This window comes from Pinus tabuliformis, chromosome 1_1, assembly GCF_031772625.1.
Source record: "Pinus tabuliformis cultivar Carrire ecotype Pingquan chromosome 1_1, CPIR1, whole genome shotgun sequence".
NCBI lineage: Eukaryota > Viridiplantae > Streptophyta > Pinopsida > Pinales > Pinaceae > Pinus > Pinus tabuliformis.
Window position 1 is genome coordinate 87489169 of NC_142297.1, and position 11895 is coordinate 87501063.

The window sequence follows — 11895 nt, forward strand, 5'->3', positions numbered from 1 at the left end:
AAATAAAAATCAAAAGAGAAACTGGACATAACTTCTACCATACCAATACTATGAAGTATTCACATACCCTTCTCTCCAATATGTCCAAGTCTTTGATGCCATAGCATGGTATTTTCTTTCTCCAGAGACCACTTGTAAAACCCCTCCGTTGTGTATTACATTATTGTAAACCTATGCTAAGTTAAAGCTAGGTATGATATCCTCCCTTGTGTGTTAAAGGTTGTAGACCTAAGCTGAGGAAAGCTAGGTTTGATACTCTCCTTTGTGGGTTAAACTATTCTACACCTAAGCTGAGGGAACCTAGGTGATATGTAATATGAAAAGAAAATGTGTTATTAAATAAATTAATAAAATAAATCAATTGGAGGGTGAAACACCAAGAGAGAGGAGATGCTTGCCAAATACCATGACGAATGGGATAGAGATGAATCTTTCATGATAAGATTCTAGATGTGATTCTAGATAAGCTTGGATGGATTGGATATCCATCGAATGGATGGGAGATAAATATCCATCAGACATAAAATCTTTGCGAGAGATAAAGGCAAGATTTTCTGTGGAAATGTGTCATGGAAGATGAAGATGAGATTTTCTGAATAAGACCTAGGCAAATGGAAAAATCCATAAAGCGGGATGTCACTAATGGTAACTAAATCATGAAAGAGGGTATTAAATATCCAGTGCATCGATCAATGGAATACAGTTGATTCTTGGCAAGTTCTTTGACTCGGGGGGGAATCAGAGGTGATTCATGGCTGGGTGGTGGTGCTCCTCCCCCAAGTGAGTTTATTTGGTGTCAGATGCGTGGAATGTGTGTATGATGATTCTTACTCTCGTTGTGTTATTCATTCAGTTGTTTATGAGAAGAGTTCTTACATTTCTTCTTCATGAGAATGTTTAATGAATAATGTATGCTTATGATGTGTCTCTCTAATATGATGTGATTCACTTGCATGGTATGTGTTTCCTAACCTATTATGAGATAAAATAAACTAGCAAAGATATAAGAATGGTTAAATTTATCTCTATTATGGAAAGGATGGTTTCCTTATGCATGTTGTATTCTAGTGTAAAGATAGTTGTTACATTAACATGAAATGGTAACTCTGGTGCATGTGGGACACTTAAGGTATCATGCTTGTAATTGAATAAGTAGAGAAATTGTTTCAGATAAGAATAGTTTGATTATTTATTTATGCATGTTTAACCAAGGGTTGGTCAGACTACCTCGATGATGCTTAATTATATTAGTGATGCATGGTCAAAGTTGGATAATACTCCATTAATTCCCATGTGTATTAAAGAGAAGTTTTTATAGGTTGCATGTCATGCTTATTCCTTCATAACCAATGATGATCCTGCTATACATAAGCTATTTATATGAATCTAAGGGTTCCCAGTATGGATCTAATAAAGCATAAAAGAATGATGTGATATTATGAGGATGTTTAGACTATTAAGAAATGAGTATAGTGATAGGAATAATGTTGGTCCCTCCCAGGATAAATATGTTACATAGGAAAATCGTTAGATCTTAGCTGTAAAAACAAGAAATATTTTAGATTGGGAGCCTAATATGCTATTAATTTGGGATAGGCCAAAGAGGTTCATTACAAATGGTATCAGAGCCATAGTTTCAAACACTAAGGCCTATGGACTCATCCACCTCTGTAGGGTTTTTGTTGATGGGTTTTAAAAGGCAATGAAAAAAAATAACCAAAAAATTATCTGAAAATTTAAGCATATGAATTTTATAATGAGTTATGGCCACCAAGGAAAATTAGGATTCTTAGAAAGTGAATTCAAGCATAAAAATATTTATTAAAGGATTAATAACATATGTATATAAGATGTTAAATTTGAAAGTATTTAAAACTAACTTCTTAAATTGTTTCCATGTGAAACTCGTGGAGTTATTATAATGGGTCATTTTGGATTGGTTGAACAACAACGGAAGGAGCGTAAGCTTTTGCGATTTATTTTACCATAGACCAAGCCATGAGGTGAGAACATAATCCTAGACCATGTGGCGAGGTGACACGTGATGCAAGACCCACTCGAGATTATGCTTTGCTTCAGAAGAGAAATGAATGAGAGACCTTACATCTTCTCTCTTTATACCTCGTTGTCTCTTGATTGATACCCAAATATCAATTGAGATACATATTTCTCTTCTTGCGGCCTCATGACGATGAATGAACTTGACGGATTTCCTTTGACGCTAGAGCATGATTCTAGAACAATTGGTTGGTCAAACTAAACCGAGGCCGGTTTAACCCATTTGACTAGAACGTGAGGTTGGAATGTGTGGATAGAAGATAAAACACGAGGTTGTAGTCATCACACCCATTTCCCACATCACACAAGGGCTCATGACAAATTGATTACAATATAGAATATAATCATTCTCCTTCATGCTCATTGCCAGTCAAATTTCGGTCATGCCAGAAAAAATTTCCTTTTTTGGAGATGGAAGAGTCGACTTTCTATTATCACCAGTTACTTGTTCCATCAACCCTTTCATGTATTCTTATGACCACAATAAATTCAGGTTGATAATTTCTTTGAAGTTACCTTAAGGCACCTATAGGATGCATATTTTCAATTTTTAATTCACCCACATCCTTGGTTGGAAAGAATGTGGTTGCCTAATTATCATTAGGTTTTTCAATCTGCAATGGCACATTAGATCAGATTTTAGATAAAATTGGGAGCCAAACATGCGTGTATTCAAATTACCCTGGAGGATGTTCATTCGATATGGTAATTCTCCATCAGTGGAGAACCCGTGTTCTTAGAAAGAAATATTATGACAAGGCCATAGGCAGATACATGGGTGATCGACTGATGTGAGATTGTAATCAGAAAATAAGTGGGGATGCTCATCACTTGTTGTTACAGATCCATTTGGTCACATCAAATCCCAACATTCAGATCAGTAATTTAGGACTCATAAATCCCTAAGATTAGTTGTTTCATGCCCTAAACAAATCAACCCTTTGAATGCCTCCTTCCCAAACAGTTTCATGACTTGAAGACATCCAAAAATTGCCTCTAGAGGGACCAGTGCAGGTAAGCCCTTATGAAGGTGCACTGTAGAGCAGTTGAGTCGACTGCCAGGGTGCTCTATAGAACACTTAGGCTTCCTTTCACCTACGCTGGGAGAGAATGAGTGAAATTCACATAAGGTTTGGGGAATATTCTTATCTTTTGGACTCATCTAGAAGTTTCCCTGTCTTATCAACTCCTATGAGCTCGAAAATGGATGAGGAATGAGTTAAGGATCATCCTATCCTCTCATCCCTTCCTCCATGGAACTAATTCTAAGTATGGAAGGCCATTCAATGTCACCATTAATGACAAAATATCCTTCATATTATTATAAATTGACCACTCATCTAAGTGATCAGGTGCTAGATTATGTTGAATTGTAAGGAGATAATGCTACTATGAGACTTGACTTTGGAGCAAATGATGTGATGCCACAAGCTTGTCTCACTTTTGATGTGATGTGGATGGGATCCAAGCTAGAGGAATGACTTTGAATCAGACACTAATGGTTGTAATTCCTTCTTCTATCTAATAAAGTGTCTGAACCGTTTTCCATATGATGTGTTCTTTCATAATGCTTATATGTATGAATTTCTTCTGATTCCTTTCATTTATATTCAATGGATCATATGCTTTGATTGGTTTTCGTCTTCTGTTGTGTTAGCAGGGTACCTTTCAAGTGGTTTAAGTATAGGAAGGAGTGACAGAATCGATATAAGGGAGATGAGAGGAAAGCGAAACTACGGGTAGGTATTTTATCCTCTCTTCTTATCTATTGCTTATAGGGAAAGTCTAAAACACTTTAAACTATTGTTCTAGGCATAGCTACTTGTCTATTGAATTAGTATTTATTCGTAGATGCTAAATTCTTCGAAGCAAATTGGTGACTCCACTCGAGAAGAGTCCTCTTTCCTAGTAGCTTATCCACGTCCTAAGACATCTTTGTAGACTCTATTTGTGTTCATAGATTATAATTTTGCTATTTACATTGAAAAATTGGTCAAAACTATGTCAAATTGACTCTTGAAATGGCTTACTGTCACCAACACATGCTTGTGAGGGACACAGTGCGCTGCAAAGCATCCCTGGCTTAGGGACAATTCTCTGAAGTGCACTGTCTCCCACTTTGGGTTGCGTTGATCCTCCTAGGATTAGTTTCTCACCTTTGGAAATATTTTTTTCCAATTTTTATCTGTTTGATTGTTTGTTGATTGATCAATGAATGTCATGTCTCAGAGAACAAATTTGTATCTCCTTTTCTAGCCTTACTTTGATTCAATTGATTAATGTTTCTTTAATGTTTTCTTTGTCATTATCAGTCTATAGTCAAAGTTAGGATATAATTGATTAATTTTCATTCAAAAAAAGTGTCGTAAAGTCTTCTCTTCCTTCAAATTTGAACTGTCATAAAAGTCTTCATTCATATGAAAGATTGATTGATTGTATGTGCATGTTTCCTTTTTGTTCATCATAACATTAAGGAATTCGAAAAGAAAAACTTGCATCGTTCATATTGTAGTTTGTGAATTCTTGAAAGGAATAGCTAGGGAAAAAGCATTGGATGTGCTCTTTTCTCTTTGTCAAAAATCTGATTGCTCTATCCCTACTAGCTAAGGATTTTCATTGTTAAATTGAATGGAAAGAATGCTCATCATATTAGCTGCATTTTAGCAATTGCAAACATACATCACATGGTGAACCTTGAAAGGAAAATCCTAAAGAAGATCAACTTAAAATTTATTTGAATTTACCTAATGGAGCATTGTCACTTAACAAAAAACATTTAGAGGTCTAGGCTAGAGATGTGTTCCGGCATCGTAAAACAAAGCAGTTGTCTCTAACTTGTCTGGAATACATCCCAAGTGTGATACCTCATTCCACGTACATGAGTATGTCATAGCTCGTCCATGTACCTTTAGATATATAGCGCGGTGTTACAGTACATAAAGTATATGGGAATGCTCTCACTGTGTGGTTTTGCATTAGACATCGCTTATACGGATTGGGCTTCCACGTACTTTCGTGTATATATTGGAGGACAACACTAGGTTGCTATCCATCCTTAGGTAACCGAGTCAACCGCCTTGTACACTGTGATACACCAAACATAGCATTCAAGGAGAATGTTTTCCCGTACTTCTTGGTTTGCCAAGAAGTATTCTGCAGTTCACAGTGACTTGGTAATCCTTTTTCCTAGACCATCCCTCATTATTTTTGTTATCGTACTTTGATTAAAATAAAATTAATTGACTATGGATGACATCCTCCATGCTCACTCCTTAGTTGATATTAGGTTGAAACATATAGTGACAAATCTAGAGTCCATCGATCAAGGAATTCCTTTTGATGGGAATCCTAGTCCTTTTCCTCCTTTTGGAAATATTGGTGCTCCTTATATGGCTATATTGTCCCTTCTGGGATTTACCATTGCGTTGCCAATATGGTTGTTTTCAACCTCCTTGGTTCAAAATGTCGTGATTTATCTGCAATCAAGTACACCTCCAACTGGACAAAATCAACCTCCAGTAGATCCTAAAGTTGACCCTTTGCCTTCTTCCTCAGCTGTTTCTTCCTCCACTTCTTCCTCTTCTCCTGGCGAAAGTATTGGTACTAGCAACTAGGTGGCTAAGAAGAAGAAGAAGAAAGGGAAGAAGAAGAAGAAAAATAAGACAAACCATTGCTTTGAATGCAACATCTGATGAAAAACTGTCCATTGAGCCTCCCAAAGTTCAATATCCATGCAAACTTTGTGCGGGAGACCATATTCTTTGAAATTGTCCTGATATTTCTCAGACCTTAAAGGAATGGTCTTATCGTTCACATCATCCTGTGTCATCAACTTCTGGAGATCATGTTGGTGACACACCATCAACTAGTGATAGTAAAGTTCATGGAAAGAAGGGTAAAGTTAAGTTTCCATGTAGATTATGTGAAGGGCATTACTCCATTCACCTTTGTCCCTATCTCAATGAAGCCAAAAAAGTGTTGGATAACCATCTTGATTCACCGCAGCAACTTCCATATGGTTACAGGAGACTCTCCCTTAATCCTTCACTGGTTGATGAATTAACTAACTCAATTCAGCCTTCAGTCAAACCCACGCTCTCTGAAAGTGAATCCTGTGAGCCTATACCTGACCCAAATCAACAGGTTGAGGTAACAGTTGAATCGATTTCACCTTCAGTTAATCGTACCTTTCTCGAATAGAGTAAATATGATACCACTCAAGTTCCTTTTGTTTCTTCATATTCTAATTAGCTTGGGGGCAAGTCCTCTTGTTCCATCAAGACAGGAGGAAAATCTTCCTACTCTCATAACTCAAGGGGTTAATTCTCCCATTTCTATAGTACTGCCTCCAAGTAGTCTAGTCACTTGCTTTGATTAGAACCAACTGGTAGGATTCTATCTTCCTCCTTACGTGCCTTTCCAGATCATAGTACAGGTTTGTAATATGATTGTATTAGGCACTATTATAGATGAAGGTGCATCAGTGAGTATCCTTTCCTCAACTTCTTGGCAAGCGCTCGATTCACCACCACTTGTGCCTGTTATCCAAAATCTGTTGGCTTTTAATAGAGGAACCAATCAACCATTAGGGATCCTCCCTTACTTACCTATTAACTTGGGAGGAAAAGTCATTTATCTGAATGTGATGGTAGTCCCAGGCCCTTTAGATCGCAATTTACTTCTTGGGAGCAACTATGTTTATGACATGGGAGCTATTGTTTCAACACACTTTCGAGTGATTTGTTTCCCACATGAAGGCAGAATTGTCACCGTTGACCAGCTTTCATTTCTCGGCCCAAATATGGCTCCTAGTCAACCATCTTCCCTAATAGTCCTTTTGTACCAATGGTATCATCCCTGCCATGGGTTAATTATATGGCAACCCATTCCATACCTACATCAACTGACGATCATTTCAGTGATGTTGTACATCATGTATTGGGGGCTTTGGAGCTAGATCTCTCCTTCATGACCTCTTATGAGTTGTGATCAAAGGAATATGAGGGTAGTTCTTGGTCTTGCGTCAACCTCATTAAAAAATGAAACAAGGAAGATGAGCATAGTTCCTTGTATTGTGTCAAGCTCTTTAACAAATGAAACAAGGAGTATGAGCATAGTTCCTTGTCTTGTGTCAAGCTCATTAAAAAAATGAAACAAGGTCCCCTGGAGCAATGTTGCAAGTCGAGTCTTTGATTAGATCTCGTAAAATCCCAGTCGAATCTTTCACTTGATCTCGTAAATGAACCTTCATTCCATCCACTTGGTAGCCATGAGTAGTCTACTTAGGTGAATTTAATGAAGCTTGGGTGGCATGCACCTAGTGGTAAAGTTAAGTTTCCCTATAGGTTATGTGAAGGGAATCACCCCATTCACCTTTGTACCTATCTGGAAGAAGCCAAAAAAATGTTGGATAACTGTCCTGCTTCACCGCAGCGACTTCCATCTGGTTACAGGATACTCTCCCTTTCATCATGCTAGGGGCATGTAAACCAATTTCAAGCATAGTTTTTTGTTTCGAGCTTGTGTAAAAATAAAAACAATTCCAAGCATAGTTTTTTTGTTTCAAGCTTGTGTAAACATGAAACTAAATCCAAGCATAGTTCCCTATGGTTCAAGCTTGTGTAAAAATGAACCCATCTCCATTTTTAACCCTAGTGATTGCCATTTTATCAGCCTCTTTCATTATATGAGCCTTGGTTGTTTTCATCCCATTGCCACCATCCCTTTGGCCAACCATACTCTTTCACTTGGTTGTTTTACCTTTTTGAGGAACAATTGCAATACGTGGTCTTATGAGCTAGCCTCTTCACATAAATCAACATGTTTTGAGAGGTTCCAACATCACCAAAACCACTTGCTACCCTAGACACCACATGTTCCTCAAAGTTTGAGTCCTCTTTAAGCTCTTTTCAGACTCTCTAAATATGAAAAGGTTGTCAAGTGCTTGTCCTTTCTAGCTCGTTAATGGAATGGAAAAGATATCTCTCTTGTATTATTTTAAAATTTTTTGGGCTTGAGAGATTAATTTATGAAAAAGAACTTGTGGACTTTTCTTTTTGTCCCTTTTCAAACTCTTTAAACATGAAAAGTACAGAGTTATCTTTGTCGTTAAACTCGTTAAAAACATCAAATAGCGACAAACTTTTCCATCTAGACAAGACCGAGTTTCACCTTCGCTAGACTCGTTAAAACATCAAATAGTGATGGATTCACCCGAAGGGTGAAATTATACAATAAGAATATGTTATCCTCCTCAAGGTTGATAAAAATAAAGAGGTACTCGTCGGTAATGACTGGGGAAAATGGGAAAAGGGGAAATCCACTTTATGGTAGTAGGTCGCTCTTGAACATGACACTTTCACTCCATCACCATGACTATTTGGGTTGGGTTATTAGCTTGATGGTTATCACACCATCCATATCTTTGTTTTGGGTCAATGCTACCAATTCACTTTAGTGTCATCGACATGTTCAACAGAAGTCATCTAGTCAAAATCCATCTTTTGCAATACCATAAACCTTCATTTTCATGACCACCATTCATGAACCTTGTGTTGTTGGTCAAATTCCATCTCTAAAATCACTACACTTGTTTCATGTCATTAATGTGGGATACATTAAGGCCCTCTTGCGATGAGTCACTTCTTATCAACATCAACTCATTATCCAAGAAGTTGACCTAGAAACACCCATTCAGTACCTTGAGGCTTGCATACATCAATGGTAGGTTTCTCGCTTTCGGAAATAGGAATACATCAATGGCCTTCAACCAAAAGAATTTGTATGGTGTTCGACATCAAATAATCCATTCACACCATGCAGAATGTACTACAGTACCTTGAGGATCATTATCATTATCGGTGATTTCTCTCGCATATATTAACAACTTACATCATCGTTTGGTAATCAGATGGTGTCTTCCCATGTTCGACTTCAGATCACATTTTCACATGGTTTGACTCATACTTGAGTGAATGGTTGAATGAGATTGAAGACCCCAAATCTAGTTTCATCCATCCAGGCTGCGATATTAGGAGTACTAAATCATATGTACAATGGCTTTACAATGATAGTCATTGCGATCATGGGTCTATATCTGTAGATGATTGTTTATGTTCATGTAATGAAAATTTATAAGCTGAGAATGGGTATGCCTTCCCTCAGCTATTCATGTAAAATCAAATATCATGATATATGTATTTTAATTGATGCAGGTCACCTTCCAATTCGATACCTCCTCATCACATCATAAATCATTTCATTTGACATTGCCATTTTTTCGACTTCATGCTTTAGGGGGAAACTATTACAGATCCATTTGGGCACATAAAATCCCAACATTCAGTTCAGTGATTTAAGACTCATCAAACCCTAAAATTAGTTGTTTCTTGCCCTAAACAAGTCAACCCTTTGAATGCCTCCTTCCCAGGTAGTTACATGACTTGAAGACATCCAGAAATTTCCTCTAGAGGGACCAACGCGGGTAAGCCCTTATGAAGGTGCGCTACAGAGTAGTTTAGTCCACTGCCAAGGTGCTCTGCAGAGCACTTAGACTTCCTTTCACCTACATTGGGTGAGAATGAGCGAAATTCACATAGGGTTTTGGGAATATTCTTATCTTTTGGAGTCATCTAGAAGTTTCCCTGTCTTATCAAATCCTACGAGCCCAAAAATCGATGAGGAATGAGTTAAGGATCATCCTATCCTCTCATCCATTCCTCCATGGAATTAATTCTAAGTATGGAAGGTCATTCAATGTCAAGATCAATGACAAAACCTCCTTCATCTTCCTATAAATTGACCACGCATCTGAGTGATTAGGGGTTGGATTATGTTGAATTGTAAGGAGATAATGCTTCTATGAGACTTGACTTTGGAGAAAATGATGTGATTCCACAAGCTTGTCTTGCTTTTGGTGAGATGAGGATGGGATCCAAGCTGGAGGAATGAATTCGAATCAGACACTGATGGTTGTAATTCCTTCTTCTATCTATTAAAGTGTTTGAACATTTCTCCATATGATGTATTCTTTCATAATGCTTATATGTATGAATTGCTTTTGATTCCTTTCATTTATATTCAATGGATCATATGCTTTGATTTTTTTTGTCTTCTGTTGTGTTGATAGGGTACTTTTCAAGCGGTTTAAGTATGGGAAGGAGCGACAGAATCGATACAAGGGAGACGAGAGGAAAATGGAACTATAGGTAGGTGTTCTATCCTCTCTTCTTATCAATTGCTTATAGGGAAAGTCTAAAACACTTTAAATTATTATTCTAGGCACGACTACTTGCCTAGTGAATTAGTATTTATCTGTAGATTCTAAATTCTCCAAAACAATTGTGGTTAGATAGTTTATGTATGACTTATCATCTACGGTGAAGATATGTATTCAACATGCACCGTCATTAGAGTTGAGAGACCAGAATGCATGCACAGTAGTAGAAGCTCATGGTGGGGGGTGGCTTGGAAATGTTTTACAATTGAGCATGGCATGGCCAAGCGATCACTTTTAACACATTCAGAGAACCAAATGTTTATATATATCGTTGAGTTTGAAAATGGTAGATCCAAGGATTTGAATGTGAGAGAACCCTCATGAAATCATAGGACAAAGCACACATGAAACAGTTAAAAAGCTCACACAACTACAAGAGTTCAACCCAAGCCTTAACACCAGGGGTAGCAGATGATCATGAGGCCATTGTAGTGGCTTTTACTAAATTAAAACACAGACATCAGATGTTATTGAGGCCATTGGAATTTCTTTTAATAAATTACAACTGTATAATTACATAAACATGAAGTGGATATCATTCAGGTGTCACTGCTCAAGCTTCGAGCAAGTGACAGGGCACTTGATATGCTGATCATGTTGTTTTATTCCTCATGTGCCACTGGGGAAAGTACCTATTCTTTTTCAAATTTGATTAGAAGCTTTCTCATTTAGGATGTACACCGATAAGTTTGGTTGTAGATCGCATTTTATGGGGAGTGTGTAAACAACAACAAAAAAATCTCGGCTACTACTGTTTCTTCTTTCTGAACACTGCCTTTTGGAATGCTTATCACAAGTTTGGTGGGATCGAGGAAAATCTGGTAACTATTTCCTTTTTTCGATTGTGGAATTGGAAGAAATGGTGTGGGATAATGACTATCCTAATGTACATCATCACCCTGAAGTTGAATAGGGATTATCTGTAAATCACACAACACTCAATATTATCCAAGAGATAAAAAAATAGAAAGGATAAGAGCCTTCAAACTCTATCCGTGGGTGAGCGAGAAATACTCGCAGAAATCATGGGTAAGTATTGTTTGGTAGATTTTGTTCGGCTTAAAGAAAAAAACAGAATTGTGATACAGTAAAGTGTTTTCCCGATTGTCATTACTCTTTTCAATTGATATTGCTCTATTGAAAACAACTAGGTAAATTTGTTGCAGTCTTGCATCCTAAATAGTTATGATCACTGATAATGTATATTCCAATTTTCTCTTTTATCCTCCCATACTCATAAATACAGGAGCAAACGCAGATTTCAAATATAGTTTGGTTGGAAGTTCCAGTTGTTCTCCAAGTTTGTGGAGATGTAGCCCAGTGGAGAGCAGTGCAACAACCGGCTATGCTCACCACTGGCTGAGATAAAAGGTACAAGGGGTTTCGAGAAATTGAAAATTTAGACCTTCTTGCATAAAAATATTTGTGGAGTGTATGGGTATTGTTTTCTTTAATTCCATTACAACGTAATCATCACTACCCACCATGTCTGGGTTTGTTATGTGGATACAACTTGACCTGGAATATCGATGCCCAAATTCAAAGCCAAACACCAATTA